Source organism: Excalfactoria chinensis, chromosome 5, assembly GCF_039878825.1.
Source record: "Excalfactoria chinensis isolate bCotChi1 chromosome 5, bCotChi1.hap2, whole genome shotgun sequence".
In the NCBI taxonomy this organism is placed as follows: domain Eukaryota; kingdom Metazoa; phylum Chordata; class Aves; order Galliformes; family Phasianidae; genus Excalfactoria; species Excalfactoria chinensis.
The window spans coordinates 31,046,171-31,071,012 of record NC_092829.1 but is presented as its reverse complement, the minus strand read 5'-3'; the positions used below and the strand labels follow the sequence as shown (position 1 = coordinate 31,071,012).

At 43.4% G+C, this 24,842-nt stretch overlaps 1 protein-coding gene across 6 annotated transcripts in view; it reads right to left on the bottom strand.

Moving 5' to 3' along the window:
* The window catches only part of SIPA1L1 (signal induced proliferation associated 1 like 1), a 187,249-nt gene extending 175,443 nt beyond the window's left edge, over positions 1 to 11,806 (bottom strand). For 2 of the 6 annotated variants that reach the window (XM_072339362.1, XM_072339367.1), the window contains exon 1: positions 11,159 to 11,299. The gene's annotated coding sequence lies outside the window, so the exon portion shown is untranslated. Of the gene's footprint in view, positions 1 to 9,750; positions 9,874 to 10,941; positions 11,068 to 11,158; positions 11,300 to 11,671 lie in introns of those variants that run through there. The other 4 variants (XM_072339363.1, XM_072339366.1, XM_072339365.1 and 1 more) reach the window with 4 other exon arrangements.
* Positions 11,807 to 24,842: the final 13,036 nt, after the last annotated feature.

Genomic DNA, 24,842 nt, shown 5'->3' with positions numbered 1-24,842 from the left:
ATTTAAGAACTCACATGCTCCAGCTTACATTTCTGCCATGCAATTACATAAATTCCACAGCTCCTCCAGTGACTGCCATCACCGCCATGCAGCTCTTACCAGAACTGAGGCTCCTTTCCCCCTCAGCAGCCTGGTCTTACAAGGCCTGCCGTGCCCTAAGTGTACCCGAAATATCAGTGATGTCTGCAGGAAGGGGTCAGAACAAAAGCCACCGCATTAATAAAAGTAGAGGAGGCTGGAGAGAAGGAATAGGAATTAAGAGAACAGCAAACAAGCAGGCACACACAGTGTGATCACACAACTGATTTCCATAGTAAACTAGAAACATTGAGGGCAACCTTGCATACGCAGGAAACAGCCACTGCTGACTCAGCAGCACTGCTAATCAGTGCAGATACATTTTAGCAGGATCAGAGCTGACGGACGTTATCCATGCACCCACTGGAATGGAAAAGCATAGGATTAATAACACAAGGCACTCTGGGTGCCAGGCACAGCAAAAGTCCCTAGGGAAAGTGGAATCTGTGGACATGGCCAGGAAGTGCTTCATGGACAAGCTCTGAACACAGTCCTTCTTAAACACAGCCTCAGGCTCCACACTGAATATTAATCCCAATTCAGAGGAATGCTTTACACGTAATTTCTAACAACATTAGATTTGACAGTTTCTGCACACTTTATTTTATTCATTTGTTATGTGATCTGTTTTATTTTCCTTGCAATTTTACAGATGATTTCCCTCTTATTCAACCGATACAGATCAAAATGTCTAAGAGCTTGCTGAGACAGGGATACCTAACAGAGAATGAGAATCCAATTCATCCAAGTATTACTTTTCCTGCAGCATACCAGTTCTTACGCTGACATTTGAGATCACAGTACTATCACCACAGTCACATCAGCACACTGCAAGCTCTGCTGAGCAGGAAGACTGGTGAGCTCACACACGGTGCTGTGCTATGTGTGTAAACGTTGGCTGGGCACAAGCTACAAACTCAGCCCATTGCCACACAATGCCATGCAGACACACTGAACTAAAACTGTAATAGTAAATAAAAAAAAGGGCAGGACATAGGTTTGAACATTACTCCAGAACCCCTCCTCACCAATACGCTGTCAGCATATTCCCCAGCATGGCTTTGCTCAAACACACACCTGGTGCCTTCAGTACTGCTATGCACAGAATAGGGGTTTTTGCTGAGTGACCCTGGGGCTCAGGACCAGGATGCAGGTGGGTGTGGACATGGCCACCACACTGCTCAGATATGGCTCACAAACCTGCAGCACAGCTCTAGTTGTGAATAAATTCCTCCATGGGGAGTTGGAATGTAAAGCTGAAGACAATTGCTGTTCTGAACACTAGTACAGCTTCCTCATGCACAATGTTAAAATGAATTGCTCAAGAGTATTTCTTTATTTCACAAAGTCACTGAGGTAAACGAATGAATGTGAGGTACTGATCCTACAGTAATATCACATGAAAACACAATCTCATTAGTTCCCACAAACAATTGAAGTTGAGTGCACTCGGTGCTGAGCAGCATAATTATCGTGAGATCGCACTGTACCCCATCAGTAGCTGGCAGAACAAGAAAAGGAAAATCAAGGTCCACCCCAGACGCAATCGCCAATTCTGCCAGTGCTAGAAATGATTTACACAGCCTTCCCCACAGTTTCCTTCCCAGGAAGGAAGATGCAGAAAGGATCAGACCATACTGACTCAACCGGAAGCACCAGCCTGCCTGTTCCACACCTTTGCCTTCTCTATACACAATCTTGAGATTGGGACAACTCTTTTCCATTCACAAGATAGCAAAAAGGCCCAAGGAGAGAGCACGCTTACATCGTGTACTGCTGGTACAACAGCCTCTCTCTTGTGCAGCTGGGGCCATACACCTGCTGATGCACACAGCAGAGGTGGCTGCAGCCCCCAGGGACAGTCGCAGTTCATGAGCCACCCTGTAAGCCCTTCTAGCTTTACTGCGAGGGAAGAGTCAAGCAGCTTTTCAGTACAGTTCTTCGTTAAGACAGTGGTAAGAGCTCAACTAAACAAGAAGCTTTAGTAATACAGCACACACTCATCTTACCGATATTCAGCACTAATTACTTTGGTTATAAAGGGAACAGCAGTGGCACTTGAGTAGTATCCCACACCTTTGCTTCCTAGCTTTGAGCACAGAGATACAGAACACAACACCTCACTGACCCACAGTACCAGTTCCCAAGTGAAGAACATAACTGACATTTCCAGACAACCCAGCTAAGTATTAGGAGGATAACCAAGAATGGTTATGGCAAACATTAAGATACTGTTGTTGCTTAGCACTTGAAAATCAAAAATGCTTGCAGTGCACACAAGTCACTCAGCACTAACACAAGATTTGGAAAGAAACAAACCCACCACCTTCAGAAAGCCAATTTTTCTACCTGGCAAAATAGCTTTGGACTTCTGCCACTGAAAGGTTTTTCTATTTCCTTTATCGGCAGCAAGAGAACACTGTAATGAAGAAACCAACCACTATTTAAGGGTACTTTACATTATACTGCACACAAAATTACTTCATTTTCAAAAGTAATATTAAAAGCCAATATTAAATTACTTTAGCTGCAAGCACATAACACCCACGTACTACAGCACAGCCAAAAGCTTTTATTGCCACCTGTAAAATGCTACTGAAATACCAGAGCACCATTCTGCAAACCCCAGTCTCTCTCCATGTAAAGAAAATGTATGTGAAAGACCACACAATCAGGTACATTGCCTATGCTATCCTAATGTCCTTATGAGAGACAAACAGCAAGGATTTAATGCATAGCTATATTTTAAGTAAGAATTAATCAAAACTCTTAAGCTGTGCTTAGATCGATATGCTCACTCATTTACTAATGGTTCCCACAGGAACCTTCAACAGACTGCGGCACCACCAGGCAGCTTCTAGCCATGCATTCCAAAGGTGCTGTAGAGGAAGCTAGTCAGGCAGGATGAAAGTACCACTCTTGTTTACGAAAACAGTGAATTTTAGGCAGTTAGCTTCACCTACACTGTGCAACACTGAATAGATCTTCAGTCCTTCTCTCAAGTTAGTCTAAATTACAGCACTCAGGCAAAAGAAGAGAAAGGAGAGAAAAAAAAAGATGCTTTACTGTTTGCACAGTTTCAGCTTCAATATTTAAACTCAATGACAAAACTTTCTTTTTCAGTACTGGTATCTACCAAAAAGCATGTTATCCACCATGCTTGTTCTGGATGCTATGACAGCCGAAAGGAAGCTGATCGTTCTGCCATGAAGGCTGGACAAGGCCCTGGGCAGCCTGACCCAGTGGGTGGCAACCCTGCCTGCAGCAGGGGGGTTAGAAATACACCATCTTTAAGGACCCTTCCAATCCACATGATTCTATGATTCTGTTTGGCAAATGCTACATATAGCTAGCCTGGGTTTGCATGTTAATTTACAAATAAAGCACAAGTTTTCAAGCAAAACGAGCAGAAAAAGTTTCCTTCCTCCTGCACTTTAGCCATCTCTCTCTGGGCATTCAATACTTTCACAACATCCACCTTGCATATGATTCTTTCCTTGGGGCCAGTTCTGCACAACTGCTAAGTCATTCTCAGCAAGATTGACTTTTCCCCATGACCACTGAATTTTCAAGAAACATATTTCCTAGCTAAAGAGCACATCCATAACATTTGCAAGCTTGCCCTTGGTAGGCAGTTTGAGGCAAGTCATTACACTTAAAACCCAAGTACAAAAGATATTTCAACCACACGGGAACGGAAAACCTCAGTTCAGCTCCTCAGATATTTAGGCTCTGACTTACATGCTAAGAAACTGAGATTTAATGATGCCAGCAATCAGCAGATAATGACTAACTTCTGTTAAAATAACAGTGATGAGCACCCTTCGCAGCATTTAATTACTGGTTATTATCATACCTTTGTCTTACTGGAGATGTACTTTAAATTACCAACAAATTTGAAAGTCTTTACTGCATCAACAGTACATATACAAGTGATTAGATCTGGAACACGGAGTGCACGCTTACAAATTCTTACCCTGTTCTAATACTGCTGTCTGGAGTCAGAATAACAACTCCTCAGTTCTCTAATTTTATTTAGAATATTATTTAACCTTGATTAATTTTTTTTTTTTTTTTTTTTGCTAAACATAAAGTTTAGCTACAACAGGTTTATAACAGAAGTCCCTACAGTTTTAATACATCATAGCAGAGTAAGCTCTGTAGATCTTCTAGCTGTGCCTAGATAAAGCAATAACTGCACAGCAAGGCAAGAATTAACATGCGGCTCTGAAATTATTCCATGGAGTTTCTTGTACAGTTGTAATTGGAGAGTGAAAGTGTCTCCAGGGAAGTTCTCTAGAGGATCAAGGGCCATCAATTTCCCTGTATAGATATGCCCTAAAAACCCACAGAACTCAAAACCCCAGAAAGGCCTCTTCAATTCAGCACTAAGGGCACATTTTTAGATTATGCTCATATTCTCCTTTCATCTGAACTTACCAAAAGCATCATAGCAAGGATTGTCCTTACAGTCTTTCTGTATGGCAAAGTATAAATGATACAGAACTGGGGACACCATGGGAACTTCCTTAGTTAAGTGAAGCACAAGTCAATGACTGCCATGCAAGGTGCTGCGGAAAACAGCAGGGGACATGTGACATTCTGTGACATGGAAGGTTGAGACAGAAGGCTTCCTGTCAGCAAGGCCTTCTTCGGCCAGTGCAAAGGAAGGGAAAGAGCAAAGAAAAACACATCCAAGGAAAGTACAGACTAAGTAGCTACTACACAACTGCAGCCTTTCTATTCTCACTTCTGAAGGTTTGCTTTAACTAAAGCTGAGGGAAAGCATCAGGTCCCACTCTTCATTCAGGTTCTATGATCAATACCACAGAGTCAATTGAACTATTTTATGACGATTTATCCAACAAGCTTTTAAACACATTTGTAAATTAAAAGATCATGGCCAATGTCACATAATTCATAAAGATTAGATTATCTTAAAGATGTTAAAGCATAACATTATTTTGCATGGTTGTGAATTCCTTCAGCATGGGTTGAAAGCACAAAATCCAACTTCAGTCTTTTCAATTTGCAAACAAGCAACAGATTGACAGAAATCCCAACTGAACCCAGAAGCAGGGAAGGCCTCCAAGACAAAAAAGGTGGGGTCTGGCACTGTCTTCTACGTGATGCATGCAACAATACAGTCCCAGCATAGAGCTGAACATTTCAGTTCTGATAGTACTAAATAATAAGATTAGTAATTCAGGAAGTGAAAAGAAAAGCACTGTCTACTAAAAGATCTTCTACAGTTCTTATCTCTGAACTATTTATGACTTACGTGTAACAGTAAAAAGCCAACAGGTTTGAGCTTGCAATATATTTAAGTCTGCAGTTTTTCTTTTGCTCCACCATCACCCCTTGAAGCACAGACAAAACCATGTGACATCTGAATACAGTGACCAAAAAAAGGCTCATCTTCACCACAAAACTTCTTCAGCTAGAGCTGAAGTTTTGCTATGGTCCTGCCAAAAGACAAGCATTGAAGATGTGTAAGTTTCCTCTTACACTGCCTTCTGCCAGGAAAATAAATAAATAAGCTGCCTTTCTTAAGTGCTTACAGATAAAAGAAATCAGGTTTCCAGGTGCAAGTTTGCAACATGATAGCCAGCACCAGGAAACTGAGATAAACTCACACCAATGGCAGCTCTGCTTCGCAACAAGATGGGCCCACTATGCTTACATAAAACTGCTCCACATTAGTTAAAAAAGTTGAAAGGATGCTTCTGATTTTTAAGGACAGTTTAAACTGGGTACATGAGCACAGCTGACTGCTGCTGGAGGCTGCAGCCAGCAACATCTACAGCCCATGGAAACCCAGCAGAATGCAGCCAGCCCAACCTTAGCACCATGCTGGGCTGCCACATGCTGCACCAGGGCACCCCAAGAATGTATAAGCATTGTTTTGATATACACAAGCTAGGTTTCTTCTAAAATATGCTAAGCCAGAAAATCCAACCTCTACCCCAAAGTGCACCAAATGTGGTCCAGCCCTTAAGAGCCATAAAGGTCCAAACCAACAAACCCCACCTGTGATGGAGATGCCCAGTTTAGCAAACTGGATAAGTTGGGCCTTAGCTGTAATTACTGAAGTACTAACAGTCTAGAGCTGGGGTCTTAGCACCACTGCCTTCACCCAGAGCCTCTTCTGCCACACCAGATCATTTGCTTCTTTAACAAGACTGAGCTACCAATGTACCACTTCTGAAATCAGTGGGAGGAAAAAAAAAAAAAAAAAAAAGCACTCCTTGAGCCAAAACATGGAGAAAAGGTGTAAAACAGAACTATGATCTCTAGTAAAACCCCACCCATTGTGGACCTGAACTGAATACTTCATGTTATTTCCATTATTTCAGATTGTCCCAGGAGTAAAAAAAAAAACATTCCTGAGACTGTGCAACATTTAGGAAAGCCAACAACAGCAGGTGTTTAAAAACATTCAACTCCTCACAGAGAGCTGCTTGTATTGCCACCACCAAGAACACCTCAGGCAAACATCAGAGCTGCTGGCACAGACAACTGCTGTGCAGAAAGTTCTGCAACCACAGCAGTCATTTCACAAATACTATCTGATGCTATTTCAAAAAGCTCCATGTTAATCCCACTTCCCTTCAACATACAATAAGCCTGCCATTCAAACTCAAAAGTCAAAGTACGATGGATGCCAATGGTGCCAATGCTCCCCACCACTGGGGAGTCACAACTCGGGGACCCTACAGCCCCAGCAGCATGGGGTCAGCCCCAGCCACAGGGTGACACTGCAGAAAGGTGAGCAAGCAGCAGAGGTGAACGAGTTATGTTAGCCAGTGTCTACCAAGCAGGCAACAAGTAGCTTCTCCCTAACTTATGCTCAGTTTCTGATCTGTGCTGTACAGAAGGCTGGAGTAAGACTGTGCCCTGCTGATTCTGACTAGCTGAGGTCTTTAATCCACTGTAACACCATCAGTTATAGATTAACATGAAAGGATTTCACCCTGATAACGGTACAACATCAGCACACCTGTCTCCCAGCAGCAGTAGCAGCCAGCTAGAAATACCTGTATGTCAAGGTAAAAAGGCGTTACTCCATGAGGTAAACAACAACACCAGAATAAACACCACCAGGAGGCTTTTGAGCAGTGGAGGAAAACCATGAGGAATCAAGAACTATCTGACTTTATGAACAACTGGATCCTGCATGCCAGAGTCTTGTTTAAATTTTGACAACTTCTGAACTAAATTTGGTCACAAATTCCTTCACATCACAAGGATGTGAAGAAAACGTTCCTGTCTCCCTATATAGTCTGAGCCCAAAGAAAAGTATTAACACCAACAAGAACCTCCAAGCATCTCCTGGGATGAAGCATTAACCATAATTCTCCATAGCAACTCTTCCTTGAATACTGTACTTTTCCATAACCTAACTGAGGCTGATCCCATTAATCAAACATGGAATTGCAAGACAGAACCCACTTCCATACCAGGAGATCACAGACAGCACAGAAGAATACCCGGTGAGGGCACAATTCACCAGCTATCAGGACAACGGAGAACATTACGTTGCCACATTCAAATGATGTGCTTTCTAAAGCATGCTTCCATAAAGAAAACAAAGACTTGTAAATGCTTGGTCTCTCGCTTTACACTTAACATAAATGGCATGTGGTCAAACCTAAATCAAACAACCTACCCAGCAAACCAGTGCCACAGGACTTAAAACAGACTGAGACAAAGACATAGCTTTGCATCTTAGAAGATGGACATCTAAAGCAATTTCAGTTGTGGATTCATGTTCAAAAAACAGTGAAATAGGTGTAGTTCTGCAACTCCTCGAGGGCTTCCTGAAGTTCAGAGTGCACAATTATTACCAAAGCAATGCTGAAAATACTCCAGATCGTGTTCATCCTACGACGCCAGCTGATCAAGAAATCAGAGCCTGTCAAAACCACAGAATTATTGTCAACCATCTCCCCAGTGGCAATCCTCCGCAGCTCTGCAACCATGCCCTCTGCAACTGCCTCCACTGCCAGTAAAGCTCCCATCTCAGTACCAACTGCTTTCCATTAAAGAGAAGGCATCTCAACTCTCACAGAGCCACAACATCCCACTGTGAGCAGCACCCAACTCAATCCAAAGCTAAACTCAGTAAAACATAAAGCTCAGGCTGCTTGGAAGTTACTGTTTAGAGGGATACACTGAAGTTGCATCTCAGCGGAAAGAAAACACAGAACAATATAATATCCTTCACCCTCACTCACAGCAAGATAATTAACGCATGATTAATTTTACATGCCGCACGGGTTCAAGGCCTGACCTAGCACATTTTACAATATATTTGTACACACCGATCAATCAGTGACTGCCCTCACCAGTGCCGCATTTCTCCTGTAACTTATTAACAAGAAGTTCAACCAAAGGGTTTCAGAATCTTAAAAAAAAAAAAAAAAAAAAAAAAAAAGGAGGATTAAGATTTTTTAGAGATGATGTAAAAGTGATTCCACCCCACCACCAAGGAGCAAGGCAGAAAGTAACCTTACATCAGGCGGGTGGAACTTCGGCCCGCTTCACAACAAGAACAAAATCCTACAAGAGAGAAGAAAAATCTATGAGATGAACAATGAACCGAAGAAAGCAAAGGTGCCAGAAGCTACTAACAATGAAATCACACCTTATCGACCTAATTAGAGGAGCCAATGAGGAATGAAATAAACTACGGAAGCCAAGGAAACAACTGATCCCAACAACTTCCCAACAGGCTGACACACAGGGACAATGAGAATAAGTTTAGAGCTCTGAAAGTGTCAGCATTAGGAAGAGAAACTTGTGGCTGAAATTCAGATGAGGGCAGCAGCTCCACTCGCTCAGCACAGGAGGCAGCCAGGATTTGGGCCCAAAAGAAGCCTCCTCGGCAAGGGGTCAAAATACAGATACGGGGGAAACTTCTCTACAATACATGCACCATAGGACAAAACAGTCAGAGGAAAAGAAGTTCAAATAGAAAAATCTAAGGGATACATACATATGGGATATGCTTAACAAAACTGAGAGGACAAGAATAGCTATAAGAGAACTAAAAGCTCCTGAGGCAGCAAAAGAATGCTGGAAGCACGATAAAACACCTCCTCAAAAACCTGAAGGGAGAATAACAAACAAAAACACTCAGAAGAAGCCACACTTGGACATGGTTTTTAAAATAGCTATCCAGAAGTGAATGCCAAATCTTAAAAGAAGATTTCTGAGATTTCAAACCTAGAGTGAAATGACAACAAAACATCTGATCACAGAAAAAAATAGGTGGTGGATTACACGTTCCCAGCTGCAGCCCCATCCTCCTGGTTCTGTGCCACTGCCCTACCCTACACCTGTGGCCCTCCAGCCAGCACAGTCACACACACCACCACGGGTGATGTCCCACCTTGTCCCTGACCTCATGGCACAAAAGGCTCAATGAACCACAGCTGAGAGCAAAAGGTTCCTATCCCAAGTACCAACATTTCATTAGCATCAGTAACACCTTCTTAATACACTGCTGAGTAACTATGTGCACCGCTTCTAATCAACTGACCATAAATAAACCCTATTAAAATCGAGGAGGAAAATAATAATAATCTTCTGTTTCTAGTTACCTATAAACAAAAATCAATCAACAGCAGACATCATATTTACATAAAGCACACAATCATGAAACTTCACCTGAACTGAACACACGTGTTTTCACAAGTAAAAGAATGACTGGTTAGTTCCCACAGTCTGTCTGGATTAATAGCTGGTGTGACACCCAACGGCCTGAGGCAGGACGGCTGTGGCAGCGAAGCACAGCTCACACATCTCTCCTGGTGATTGCGGCCATCACAAAAGCTCCCACCTCGCTCCTTTCACCTTCTGCTCCCCTCTCCAGCCAAAGGCAAAGAGGCCAGCCCAGCCAGTCCTGCCCAGGGGCCAAACTCTCCATCAGAGCGCATACAGGTGCATATTACCCAGTTAGTGCTTCCAGTCGCAACAACCACTACAGATAGGAAGTGTTTCAAAAAAAAAAAAAAAAAAAAGAAGGGAAAAAAAAAAGATGTCTTTCCGTAAAACTGATTTATGTCTTAGATTTAGGGAAGCTAATTGCTTAATTCCTACAGTTAGCGAGAATTAATTAACGCAGTTAAGAAGATCAGAATCCCAGCACGAAGGTTTTGTTGTCTGGAGGAGATGCCAACCGCGGCTCCGCAGTCGCGGCCGTGCAGCAGGCAGGGGCTGCAGCGTGCAGGTGCCCCCAGCTCGGCGTGCAGCACCGGGCTCAGCAGCACGGCACCGCTGAGCGATTGCACACCGGCAAGGTTTTAAAAGCCGATCTGTCTGCAGCGTTATCCCCAGAACCACCTCGGTATTTCTCTCCGGGTGAAGCCGTGCCTCCCTTAGCCGAAACGTGCTGGCGGTGTAGCCAAGGTTACACAAGGAGATCTTCGCTTAAGTTGAGCAATTCCCATTTTGCGTCGCCGCTTCGCAGACACGAGCGGGTGCGTTCCTCATTAAGCGAGCCGAGGCTGCGTCGCAGTTACCCGATGCACACAACGCAGTTATTTTTCAATACGGCACGGGAACGTCGGGACGAGACCGCACGAAGGATAACACGGAGGAAGAGAGGAGAAACTCGGCCGAGGGGGGCAGCCCTGCTCCCTCCTCCCGCACCTCTGCCCGCGGCGCGGCCCGGGCTGCTCCCACGCGCCCCGCACCGCCGCGCCTCCCAGCGCCGTGCAGCCGGCACCGAGCAGCACCGACGCCGCTACGTGCCCGGCCGGCTACCGGGGAAAAGAGCGAACGGGAGGGAAGAAGGAAAGAAAAAAGAAAAAAAAAGAAAAAGTAGAACTCGCAGCGCCCAGCGGACAACTTACTGACCGAGTCCCTCGCGCAGACCCCGCGCCGGGGGCGGCTCTCCGCAGATGCGCGGCCGTCCCTCGTTCCCTCCGGGCTGCGTGCCCTCCCCGGGAGCGGAGCCGCGAGCCGACCCCGGGGCTGGGCGCGCTCCCCCCCGCACGCCCCCTCGCTCCGAGCCCGAATCCGACGGGAAGGGGTCGGCGCCGAGCCCGCCGCTCAGCTCTCGCACGCAACTCACCCAAGAAAGTTGCGGCGGCGGCTGCTCGGGGCTCACCCTCCGCGCTGCTCGGCTGCGCTCCGCGCCCGGGATGAGCTCACCCCGCCGCCCGCTCCTCTCCGCTCCGCTCCGCCCGCCGCAGCTCTCGCGAGAGGGCCTGCCCCGCCGCCCGCGCGCCGGAGAGGCGGGGCGGGGGCGAGCGGCCCGCGCGCGCTCCCATAGCAACGGCCAAGCGGCAGGCCTAGCAGGCGGCACGAGTCCCGCGCCCGCGTCGCCCCCGCCGCTCCCCGGGTACGTTCTGCTCCCCTGCGCCCGTGTTCTGGCCCCGGGCCCCACGCTACGAGTTTGGAAGTACGGGGAGCCTGGGGGTGAAGGTGCCGCGGGTCGGCCCCAGAGGGGATAGCCCGTGCTTTGTCCGAGCCTGCCACCTGCCTCGTGGCCCACTGGGGGGTGAGCGACTGGGAGGCCTGGGCTGGCTGCGGCTGCCGGGCTGGCGCTGTGCTTAGCGGCTCCTCTCCCGCTGCACGTAGTTACCTGTATATGGAAGGCTTGCTGAAGGGGCTCCTCGGGCCATACCCCGTACGCCTCAATGTAACGCCTGCCAGAACCTTCCGCATTTATATATATTCATATAATCTTAATCGTTTTTGTCATTGCATCAAATTCCAGTCTCCTGGAAACGTGTAGAGAGGAGGGTGACTGACACAAAGGCAGAACCTCCCAGTGCTATGCAGATAGCATTACATCAAGCTCTTTCACTGCCAAATTAAATTGAATTCTCTCTCTAGATATCAGCCACAGAGAAGAAATTAATGACGTGGATAGATGTAACAAAAAGGAGCATACATGGACATCGCCCCTTTTTTATTTCTGCAGGAACTGTTTGCAAATGGCCAAAAAAGCTTAAGAAATTGAGCTGCGGTAACTCTCTCCGGACTACACTGATTGTCACTGCTGTCCTTGTCTTGAGAGAACATGAGCAATCTCAGTTAACTAATGTAACTGAAGCTTTCCCTGCGCTGCCTCTGAAATTAGGGCACTCCAGAAAATATCAGGGACTGGGGCTGGCAAAGTTCCAGCAGTATGCAACACGGAGCAAGGGAGCTGTGGTGAGCAGCTGCCCCACTGCGGCTTCACTTCCACCGCACACCCACTTTCCAGGGAGATTTGGACAGCACTGATGCAGACTTGTGCACCAATCTGAATGACTTGGGAGCTCCAGAAGATGTTCCTAAAGGACCTTTAGTACTGATGTTTAAATACCCCAGCGAGAGGTACTCTAAAAACACCTGGTTGAATTTCCAAAGAGCAATCATTCTCTTATGGGTTCTCCGTCCTGAGGTTGTGACTCCAGCAGGTGTTACGGGGTCACCAAAAGATTTCCTATCTCATCTTACCAAGTAGGAGGAACGTTCTAGGTGGAAGAAGAAATGACCCCAGTGCTGCTCTGGCACAGAAGAAAAATGAGCTAGCAGTCTAGAATGACAGATAGGAACATTTTAGGGTTGGCAATCTAAGATGTCAAACAGGAACACTTTAGGCATTTAAATGTATTTTTTGTATGTCACCCAGCTGAAAAGCTAAGTGCATCTCATGGAATTCAAGAGAAATCTTTCTTACTGGTAGCCCAAAGGAAGTATAAACTGGCTTTCAGTCCTTGGGTACAGAAATACAGCAGTGCTGGATGTGACCGCAGCATCAGGAAGTGTGATTTGTGTGTGATTCCAGAATTTGCCCTTATCAGAAGAATTCAGATAGCAAAGCCATGTCTGACAAGCTGTTTAATGGGGCTACGGCATTCCCAGATCCTTTTCTGTGATGTCTCTGCACATGCTTCTGATGTGTCAAGTTCCAAGATGCAGGAGGTACTCACCAGGGCCAAGCAGGGAGAGAGGCTCTGACGCCATGTCTCAGCCCAGCACACACCCTTGGCTGCAGCACAGGCTAGGGCTGGCTCCTGGGCACCACTGGCTCTCCCCAAGCCCCATGCCTGAGGTCAGCACCCATCGGGGCCAGGCATCCTGGCATGGGGATGCAGGGAACGGGGCATGGCTGAGATACTCCCCTCACTGCATTCTGCCCATACAGGGCACTAGCACTGCACCTAAGGGAGCAGCAATGCTCAGGAGCACTGCATGCTCTCACAGGTCTCAGGATAGCCAAAGCTTGTCTTCTTTCTTTTCAAGGAAGCATAAACATTTTTATGCCTTTGTAATTAAGTTGGTTTTGTGGGGAGAGAGGGATGAAGAATTTACGGTTTAGTCCTTGCCCGAGTAAGGACATGGTCAGAATGGCAAGTCTAGAATAGTTCAGTGGGTGGGCGTTTATTATGGAATAAGAAGTTTTATTCCAAAATAATTCCCATACCTCAATAGTGCATAACTAATTCTAGAATAAAAGGGCCCCTTTCCCTTTGATAGAGCACACACACATAGGCCTCTGCTTGAATGGCTGTTGCTGAATGAATGATGCACGGTCGTCGTTTCAGTTTCCCTGTGTAGACAAGCCCTAAGAGTTTCTGAATGCTAATCCTTCTGCCACTAATGTGCTGTGTAACCTTGGGCAAGTCACTACGTTTCTATTTTAATATTCTCATTTAAACAGAAAGGGAAAATGATATAGTTATTTACCTCAGAGGAGCGAGGTGAGAGTAAATTAATTAACATTTATGTTGCTCTCTGAAGGCTTAGTGTTATGAAAGGGTAAGTAGCAGGACTGTTTCTGATTAGGGCTGGCCAGAGCTCCTGGAAGCACAGGGAAAATTTGACTAAGAATCCGAACCACCCTGAAACAGAATGGGTTACTTATTCATTGATGAACAATGAACATGTGAAAATTTTATACAGAAAACTCTTCCAAGAAGGAAGGCATTACAATTTGGATATACAATGCACCAGAAAAACAGATGAGGTAATTTACATGCAGATTGTTCACAAAAGCCCAAGACCGGTCAATGAGTTTCAGGATATGGAAAAAGTCCATATTCTCATTCTCCATCTCAGGAAGTCAGTGTATGTGGGGAAGGTTTTGGAGTATTTTCTAGCACTACAGGCCTCGGGCTTTTAGAGAATTCTCTTTAATATGAATGATTTCTTTGATCTAGTTTACAGCACATAAACCATTACACTGTCATAACATGGGACGGTTCTGCTTTGGGGCACTGAGGGCGGGAATAAGAAGCCAGCTTTGGCACAAAAGGCAGCATCTTGTGAACTGTACTTTCTGTGTTCTTTTTTTCACTGATTAACAGGACTTTCCTGACAAGAAGTAGATATTAATGCTCTCTGATTTCACCAGCTGTAGCTCCATGCAACATGTACTGTCAACATTTTAAAGCAACCCTCTCTGCAGCCGACAAAAATTCACCCCAAAGTCAATCTGTTTGATTTAATTGGGATGAGTAGTTACTATTTGGACATAAAATATTTGAAGTCATTAAAACTCATGGAGAAAATGCATTTTTAAATAAAAGTAATGTTTCTGAATGTGGTGCCTTTTATTTATTAGAAATATTGAAGAATTTATTGCAAAAAGGATCTGAAAAGAGGGAAAAGATGCGTGAGCATTTGCAACAAAGCAGCAGCATGAAAGACAGTGAGAGTGAGCATAGAGGCTGGTGTGAAGTAAGCAGGAAGTACAAAATGAAATGATCAGTGTCAAGTCTGACAGGCCAGAATCGTGACCTACCAGCTGTCTGAGGGATCACGGAGGCACACATGCAATTTCATTTTCCTCCTGCCAAGCCTGTCTGTCCTGCTCTGTGGTCAGTTGGCTTTCTCATAATTTGCAAGGATCCGCATCATTCTCTGACATTTCAGGAGACTGCCAAGCCATTGGAATAGGGAACAGAGGCCCAGAAACAGTACTAATAGGAACTACTTTATAGGCAGGTACATATATAATCCTCAGAAAAGAAATTGCAAAATACATACACGCAGAACAAGACTACATTTACAGAGGCACCACTGCACTCAGATATCAACTATGTGAAACAAGAAGGCCTTTCAACAGTAAAGACACAGTTAATAACCTTGACTAATATTAATAAATAGAATTGGATGTACATAAGAGATTGTTTTGCTTTTAATTCATTACCTGGAAAAAATGACATAACCTGGTTAGACCAAAGCCTACTAGTTCAGCATTATGTTTTGAACAGTCATAATACTACAGGCTTAAGGGAAAACTGGAAGAAAAGAGAAGGAAAACCAGGGATTCTCTTTGCTTGAAAAAAACAAAACAACAGGTAATGCAAAGGGCTCTTTGGTGAAGAGGGTGTCCTTTTGTTTCAGATTTCCTGTTGATGTGATGCAGCATCAGTCATCAAATTATGCTATTCAAATATTTAAAAGTAACAGAAGCTGCAAACACAATCCAGGAGAACTCCAAAGGGCTTTTGTAAACTGCATTTAACACAGAACTCCCCTCCTATACGTTAAAAGATTAATGGTGAAAAGTCAAACACTCAGAAGTAATAAAAGCCAAATGCCATCTGCTTATACCATTATTTCAGATTCCTTGGACACACACGCTTTATAATATAAACTGTAATTGTAGGATTACACAACTTTCTCTACAGTTCCTCTGAAGCCTGGGGAGTCAGAATGGAGCTCCACACTTTCCTTTCTTCCATACCCTTGTCCACTAACGAGAGGGGAGAATGCATTGCCAACAAAGTTGATTTAGAGTGTTTGTCAGAAACGAATGTTTCACTAACAGTAACAAATGCATTGTTACCTGTCAGCAGTTTACGGGCTGGTCCGGTAAGCAAAAATTGTAAAACCATGACATTACCCCTTTCCTGTAAGGTGATATTATTATTCCCGTTTACCAGATTAAGTAGCCAGAACCTTCTTTCCAAGGAAGCATAGCTTTCCAGGAATTCACTTGTAACCATGAATGCCCTTGCAAATTAAACCCCAGGTCCTGGAGGAAGGCTGCTTCTTAAGAGACACTATAGGACAGCAAACACAGGCACTGCTAATGGAAGAAGCAGATCTAGTCCACTCCACACCCTGCTTCTTCTCCCTGCTAGCTGCTAACTGTTCCTGCCCCAACCTTTGTCCTTCACAGCTGTCTATATAACTCTACAGCAGTGACTCAGAGGACTGATCCAGCTAGAAACTAACATAGCAGGAAAAATACCAGTAGCATTCAGCCAGATGAGTTTCCTGATCTGTTTTCAGCGTGGCCTCATGAATACCTTTGTACAAGAGAGAACAAGACACAAGAACAGGCAGGCAGGAGGGCAGGCAGGAAGTATTGCCTTTTTTTTTTACTGATGGTGCCACATTTTTTTCTGGATAGAAGTGTTGAACTTTAGCAGGAGGAGCATTAGCACATTAGTTAAGAAGTTTCATTTAAGGTTAGACTCAAAAAAAAAAAGACACAAGCCAGAACAGAGAATGGTATTGGTGGAAGAGGTTTCATTGCCAGCTTAGCTGCCCTTTTACCTTGAGACTACCAACCTCTCAAGGCTTCTGTGGGAATTTTCTTCACTGTTGAGACTTGCACACTGCGTTTAAATCTAACATCTAAGTTGGCATTCCTCTTCATGGATGTCCAGAGCAGCTTATATCTAGAGAGGTGACGTTTTATTGTGAAAATGACTGTGCTAGTTAAGATATGTCAGCTGAAATGAGGAAGTGTGCTTTGATTCTTCCTACAAAGGTTGTTACTCAATGTTATGAAGAACACATTCTGGAAGATACACAGAAACAGCGCAAACGGTATCTCAGGACTGGTATAAGTGTTCTTTCACTGGCACATACACACACACACGCACACATGCACAATGAAAAACAAAGACCTCTCTTTCTTTCTCAGAAATGGCAGAATTTCAGCAAAATGATGGAGTACGCTCCCACCAACAACAGCTCAGAACAGCATGCTGAAGGCAGGTGCCTGGGAAGCAGGAGGCGTCACTGGAGATTCATCTGGTCCCGAGAGAAATGTAACCCAAGTATCCTTTATCCTGGACAACTTCTGTCCACTGTGGCAGAAAAGAACAGCTCCCTTTCTGCTGACAACAGCTCAAAATGAAAGTGACCTCCCTATTTGCAGTAAGCATTCACCTTTAGCAAAAGATTCCAAGCTCTGAATATTAAAGAATGGAAGTATCCTGTAGTCTTATCTTGGACTATTATAGTTGACTTATTTAAAAAGAGAGGAAAACAAATAAACAGTACCTTTAACAATGTCTAGTAAGTTTAAGCAGAATTCTCCTACTTGAATGATTCATTCTGAAGAAAATATAAAACAAAAAGACATCAGACACGTTCCATTTTTGTATTTTCATAATTGCAGTTGACTATTTTCTAAACTATTTTATATGCAATTAGTCTGAAATATGGTTTTCTAGCTCACAGTTTTCTGAACAAAATATAAAATGACACAGTTATTAACCTTTGGGAAATCTCTCCTGCACACAACAGAATTAAATTCTACAGAAAGCTGAATAACATTGGGAGAAATTCCAAATGACTTGCCATTCATTTGTTTGATGGATAGCTGGGCTAGCTCTCACTTTTTACAGAGCTGCCAATCACCGAGGTCTGGGATATATTCCGAGAACTCACTTAGAATCACAAATTGCAGTCACAGGCTTCCGTGGCTAAAGCTGTTGTGGAAGAACCGATTACTTAAGAGAAGGAGATGGTACTGTTTCCAAGGGAGAGTAATACTGTGGTATCAGTGGCTTCAACTTTTCAGCACAATAAGTTGCTTCTTCTAATATGACATTTAAAGAGATGTTATCTGTTTAGAGATGTAATCTGTTTAGAAATCTCTGAGGATTTCTCTACTGACACTGAAACTCAAACTGAGATCACCATAATAGATAGAGAGAGTGAAATTGTTATATCAGTTTGCTTATTTTGCATTTGGCAACTCTGAATGTTCGATTTCATTCTTTCCATAGCAAAGGGTGTTAGTCATTCTGTTGCTTGCCTGAGTTTTTCGTATGGCAGGAGGAAGAGCGAAAAATACATTGTGATTCTTGAAATCCAAAAACTGACACAAGGATTCTGGAGTGCGGCTAAAACATGAAATTATTTTCCATGTTTTTTCTGAAAGTGTTTCCTCACCTATTTTTACTATGTGCATTGTAAAAGTCAGCATGTGCATGAAGTCAACAAAACCAGTTATGCTAAGCAGCTCTACTTCTATTTTGGTATAACTGCTTTAGTTATTAGAGGAGCTACACGTGGCTCATCCTACATTACCATGAATCACCAGATTGTTCCGACAACTCAGGCTCTAATGCTGCCTTAGCAGTTGGGAAAAGGACTTCCCATCTCATGTCAACTCTGTCAACCCAGTGACATGGGGAAAAAATCTCTCCCCCAGTATCTGTGCCATAGGGTTTCTACAAAGAGTGACTTTGCCTCCAGCCACCACCCTCACATCATCAGAGTCCAGTCAGCTTCTCTGTCTCCAAAAGGTCTAGAAATCTTATTGCAGGATTTAGATGTTCTCCTGGAAGAGACTGCTAAATCTTTTCACAATTCAGAACGCCTCAGTGGCTGTGACAAGGCTACAGGAGGCCTCCACAGGCTTCAGCTGCTTTGGAGTCATCTTCCAGATATTTTTGCCAAAGAAACCTCCACTGAAAAAGGAGCAGGTTAGAACTAAAGTTGAACTTCAACCTAGAATGGGAATTGTATTTCAATTTAAGAACAAGTAGGAAACTGAAATAAACCTTGAAGGATAACTGCAGATATCCATAAAGAAAGATAGAGTTCTTTTCTGTTTTGCAGTTTATGTTTCATATGAAATACATGGAAGGAAGTGCAAGAATTCTACCTTTGTTTTGTTGCACAGAACTTCTTCACAATAAAACGCTTCAACATGCTGTAATGTTACAATAAACATTGCAAGTCTTCTATTAACACATTATGTTGTAATAACACATCAGCCTAACCGACAACCAGAATAACTGCAGAAACTAAGGGGTTATTTAAAGTAAATCAGTGAGCATATACGTATGATGTATTATTTTCAGTAACACAAGTGCACCAGTATAGATTTTTGCTGCTGCAGAGGAAAACAGAAGGGGCTGGCCTAGCACAGCGCTCCTCCAGGTCTGCTGAATCGTGGAGGCTTTGAAAGTATCCCATGGCCTGAAAACTATATTCTCTGGGGATATCCTCTTCCTGCTTAATAAACCTTTTCTTCTCAGAGGTCGAGTACTCTGCATTGCCTATTCACCCTTATTCAAGTCTCACAGAACTTTCACAAGCAGAATCAATAAAATAATTTCTATCGTACAGTGTGGTTTTAAAGTACAGCAGCCTGGTTTGTTGGTACAAGTGCTCATTGAATGCTGAATGTCTTTTAAATTAGCTTATAAAATCACACAGAAATTATTTACAGATGGAAGCCCAAGTGTATTTGTGTAAACCTTAGATGGATGTGGCTACAGAGCTTGCTGAGCATGAACACCAGACTGGGGCTCTGGGAGTTTGAGGCACTGACATCATTTTAGGACTATCAAATCCCACTGATGTTAGAACCCCAGAAAAAAATACACAAGGGCTTCTGAAATGGGGCCTCTGGTAATTACCTGGAGGAGGGAGATGAGGAAAAAAATTGCCTGGAGACACTGTTTTAAGAAAAAAATCTTCCGCAATTGCCAAGGGACTAATGAACTATATTTCAGAATGCCAGCCAAAGTCCTACAGCCAAAATGTGCATTTCATTTCAGTGAAAGCAGAGATCTGTATTTCTTTCTTTCTTTTTAATGGAAAACAATTGATTTTAAGAGTCAAAAGTTACTTAAACTAAATAAAAGGTTACCTACAATTTGTATTCAAGAGAAGTTTGAAACCCTACCTGATGCCCTACAAAACCGATTCAGAAATTAATGAGGCTACTTTACATATAGGTATATATTTCCTTCAGTCAAAAAAGGGAGGGGGAAGCGTTTCTGATATTCTTGGCAGTTCTGGTCTAGAGCAACCGACACGCTTGTATTTCAGGTTGTTGTAGCTGTAGAATTCCCCGTCCCAGTTTCTGATGAATAAATCCTTAGGTTTCTTTCTCAGTTTTCTGAAACCCCTCCTGGGATTAAAATCTCGGCCTGCCTTAATGAGACACCCTAATGACATCACTGCTCCTCCCTTTCTCCAGACTTGCTTAATGTTTTCCCCCGTGTTGAAAGTCCACAAGCACCCAATATTCCCAGCATTAGCTCCACGAGTGTTTTGGGTTTTAACAGAATCTTATCCTTCTTTACCAGACATTTAGCTTTCATTTTGAAAAACAAACAAGCAGTTTCAAATGCCATATAGCAGAACAATGCAAGTTCTTTCAGTTGCTCTGTTTCTCCAGCCATCTAATGACACAGATAGATCTGCTGATCTATTTATGAGGCACATGGATTGCAGGACTTCCTGTCTTGACATTTTTCTTAAAAGTTAAATGATTTTTGATTTTTTTCACAATTTTTACAGTTCGTTTCCATACTCAGAATAAACTCAGAGCTTCCATTCATGGCCCGCTAGGCAGATATTTCAGTTAAATTTGCAGTGAACTAATTGTTTTTCTGTGATATTGTGTCGTGAAGTTAATTCATTTTCTGTAACAAAACGTAACCCAGTTGAATCACGGTAACTATGACTCATTAATGGGAGACATCTGGTGATAACCCCTGAAGTCACTGTATTTCAACACTGCAGCAATTCATAACCCCTGCACAAAACAAACAGGGAACACTAAGGGATTAGTAACTTTTATGTTTTGGCCTCCTACAATCGCTAGACTCAATAGAAATGTAAGCATCGTGTAAAAATGAGGTAAGCGTCAGATGTCTAGACATCCTATATGTGGCCATTCCTTGGGTTCGTTGGTGCCCTGGGGTAATCATTAGAAAATACATAGTTAAGCAGATAGAAGTTTCTTCTAGGTGGTGTCATTGGCAATGCCCTCCAAACCGAACAGGATAGTTGTAACAACAGTAGTGCATTTTTTATGACTAGTATTTCTTGCCTAAATACTTAAATAGCCTTTACTGGGGCTAGACTTACAAAACAATAGGAAATCTGTTTCACGTACATTTTTTTGCCTCCTTTTCTTGTTTGCTTTCCCCTCTATCTCATGTCTTCATGACTTCTTCATTACTTACTGATGCAGCCTAGAAAAAATGTGATTTTTCTACTGGGAGTAGACGTCACTGCTTGAAAGTTCACTTTTATTAATAGTTTTAAACCTTGATGAAACAAACACGACAATTATGTAAGGAAAAAATAATGCTGCGCAGATTTTTGCAAGAGCTAAAATAGTTTTTGGTTGCACTGATGGTAACTGAAAAGGCACATGCAAAATTTTTTGCAAGTTTTTCCTTTTGCAAATCCTCCAGTCAATACTTCCATCTCTCTTTATTGCTTCTAAGAAATGGGAGACAAAAGTTGTTCAGTGAAATCCATCGCCAGAATAAGATTTGACTGACAGAGGGCTTTGTGACTGATGCTGGTTTAATAGAAATCAGATTCTGTTCTAACATCAGAGAAACACATTTGGTTAGAAGTAAGATGCTCGCCAGCAGAGGATTCTTTTCTGTCTGCCTTTAGATTGGTCCCTGCTGCCCTTTTAAAAGCGTAAACATGCAATTAATGGAGGCACATACAGTGAGATGTTCCTGATGTTATCTTCCAGGTGAGACCTTTAGAACTGTAGTGCTGTATTCTGTGGGGTTATTAAACTTCCCATAACTCTTCAGGCTGTCTTCAGTATATGCACTAATGCCTTGGGCTCAAATTTCCTCCCTCACACTGCCTAATACTAGCACTTTATCAGCCTGAGCCTTTCATTTTGGAAGGGGCTATATTGATCTAGGACCTTTTTGTGTCAATATGCACATACTGTCACAGCTTAATGCACATCACAGCTCAATTCAAAGGGAGTCACTACTCATCTGAGTCCTGACAGGAATAGCCTCAGGTTTGTAAAGTGCTTTGTGGCTCTTGGCACACCTTTACCATTTACAGTAATTTCTTTTTGGCAGTAAAAGGGTTTCTAGGTAAAACGGTAGAGCTTTATGATAGAAGTAACCTTGCTATTGACCTTAGCAAGAAACCAATCTTGATTCTATCAGGGTACTTTTAAAAATTAGATGCAACCCTAAAACACTGCTTGCCAGTCACTCCAACATCAAAGCCTAGGACCAAGCAAGAACAAGAAATTCTTCCTCCTGGCTTTTGAGACTTATCATCTTTTATGTCTAGTGGTTTGAGAAATCATATCTGAAAAATATGAAGTACTGTCATTAACTGTGTATTTATGGATTAGCCACATGGTCTACTGATAGCATTCCGTGCAGCTCCTACGACATTTGGTTTTGGTTGTTTGATTTTAAGAATGCTATCTTTAGAGCCACTGCTCTGCAGCTGCCACTGCTGGCTAATCAAACATCAGGTCTCATGGCCCTCCACCAGGTATCCTCTCACATCTCTTTCTCCAGAGCACGTACACATGCCTCACTTCAACCATGAGTAGACACCAGGCTTTAATTTTAGCATCCCCAATTCATGTGCTCAGAGTTAAGTCAAAGCACGGTGATGACATGCAAAGGCTCATCTTGAGGACTGCTGCAGTGAAACATGAAGGAACAACCATCTGCGCAATTTGCTTCATTTGGGCAAGCTTACGAACAAAGTAACACAAGTAGTGCTAGCCCTAGGTGAGAGACATAAGAACTCTACTTGCAGGAATTGACCACTTTTCCAATTGAAACTGCTGCAGCTGTTGCCACCACTGCAAACTGGTACTGCTGTAATCTCCTCCTGAGATATCCTTAACACTGCTTTAGCAATCAGTTAACTGCAGGCACTTGCCAGGAAGGCTCATGCTGATCGCCCCTGCTCCCCACTGAGCCCACTTTCCCCACTGCACTGACATCCAGTCTTCCCAGCATTCTGCTTTCCCACCTGGAGCTGCTCTGTCACACGGATGAGCCAAGAGCAGCTGATTTTGTTTCATCTTATTTCTGTTAGAATACTCCTAAAAGCACAGCCATAGCCAGGAGGATCTCATACTATGGTTTACAGGCCCTGATTGTCAATTACACAAAGATGCTTGTGTGGTCCTGACTGCCTGCAAAGTGGGAATAAATGGCATTGCCAGAACACTGCAGAAGGACAGCTCAGTCTTTATGAGCGTCACATCCATAATGTACATCTGGCCTGGGCTTGAAACTATGTGAAAGCAGGAAAGGGAGCAGTAGGATTGGGAAATTTTATATGAGCTAATCAGACAAATAGATCTACAGAAGGGAGCAGCAGGTCCTACAGGTGACTGGTTGCCACTACAAAAGGTGTCAACAAGCACGTAAAGATGCAGTAAACTTGAGTAAACACACTTTTGGAACTGTATATTACATCCTGGCAACAGCAAAGTGTACTTAGTGATTATTCACTTCACATATTTGTCACATCTTATGCCCTCAGCAAATGAGATAGACTTTAACATAAGGTTGGATTAACAGAAATCCTGTTCAGCTAAAGAAAATCTCCTGTGGGCATCACACTCCTGCAAGGTGGTCACAAGAGGCTATTAAAAGCCACAGGAACAGGCATCTGTGTAATGTATTATATATATTAAAAGCTTTGAATACACCTCAGCAGGTTCTCTAGAGGAGATAGTATTTCGTTTTCTCTGCTGGCTGAATCTGCATGACCAGGATGGGTGAAAATCCCTCGTCACATATTTTTGCAGGCTAACTTTCAAAGCTCCCACCACACTGCACATTTCAGCAACAACCGAAGCACACAAGCACCACTCCACCATGCAGCACATGCTACAAACTTCAGCCACAGGCATGAAGTTCTTTGGCTGCCAGCTTGCTGGGAGTGTGGTTACAGAACCCACCGTCAGCTGGGATATAGAAGTACAGTGTCTAAGCCTGGCACTCTTCTACAAAGGTACAGCCCTGCTTACCACAGCCTCCCCACCCAGACTTGCTGCAGGCTGTTTTAGTGTACACTCTTTTGTCATTTTGCAGGAACTAAAACAGAAACAGGAGACTGGAACTCTTTGCCCAGAACCAATTTCACTCTCGTTGCAGGAAGGAGGCAGGAATGAATGCTACCAGTATCTCAGTTTGTTCCAAGATACATCTGAAATGCTTTCCCAGATCAGTACGACTGAGTGAATTATTGTTGTGAAATCAGTTTGTGTCATTTTTTTTTTCCCCTACACCTGCAAAAATTCCCTTGAAACCTCTGCAGCTCAGTTCTACCTATCCTCGCACAGAGCATGGCTTTTACAGCAGACAGACCCATTGATTTTGCTAGGACATCTCCTGGGATCAAACCCTCCCCGGTTTAACTAGGGATGGCAGACTCTGTCTCTAAACATCTGCTGGCTGCTGGAACAGCTCTCTGATTACTAGCAAGCAATGCCAATGAATGTAAAATTACTTATCAGACAAAAAAAAAAAGGAAAATATCTGAAGAGAGTTATGCTAGGGTTGGTTAGGGGATGGGAAAGCATTTCGGGGAGATCACAAAGACAACATTGTCACAAATTGATTTGGCTTATTCAAAGCACTAAGATATGTGATTGTGAGAAACTGTAAGATTTCAATTCCCCTATTCAGCCTGGAGTTTCTTTAGATTCTAATTACTGCAGTGTAGAAGAAAATAAAGCAACTAAACAGAGGGGGAAAAAAATGACCTTTTATGGAAGCTTGGCACTTGAATCCAATGAG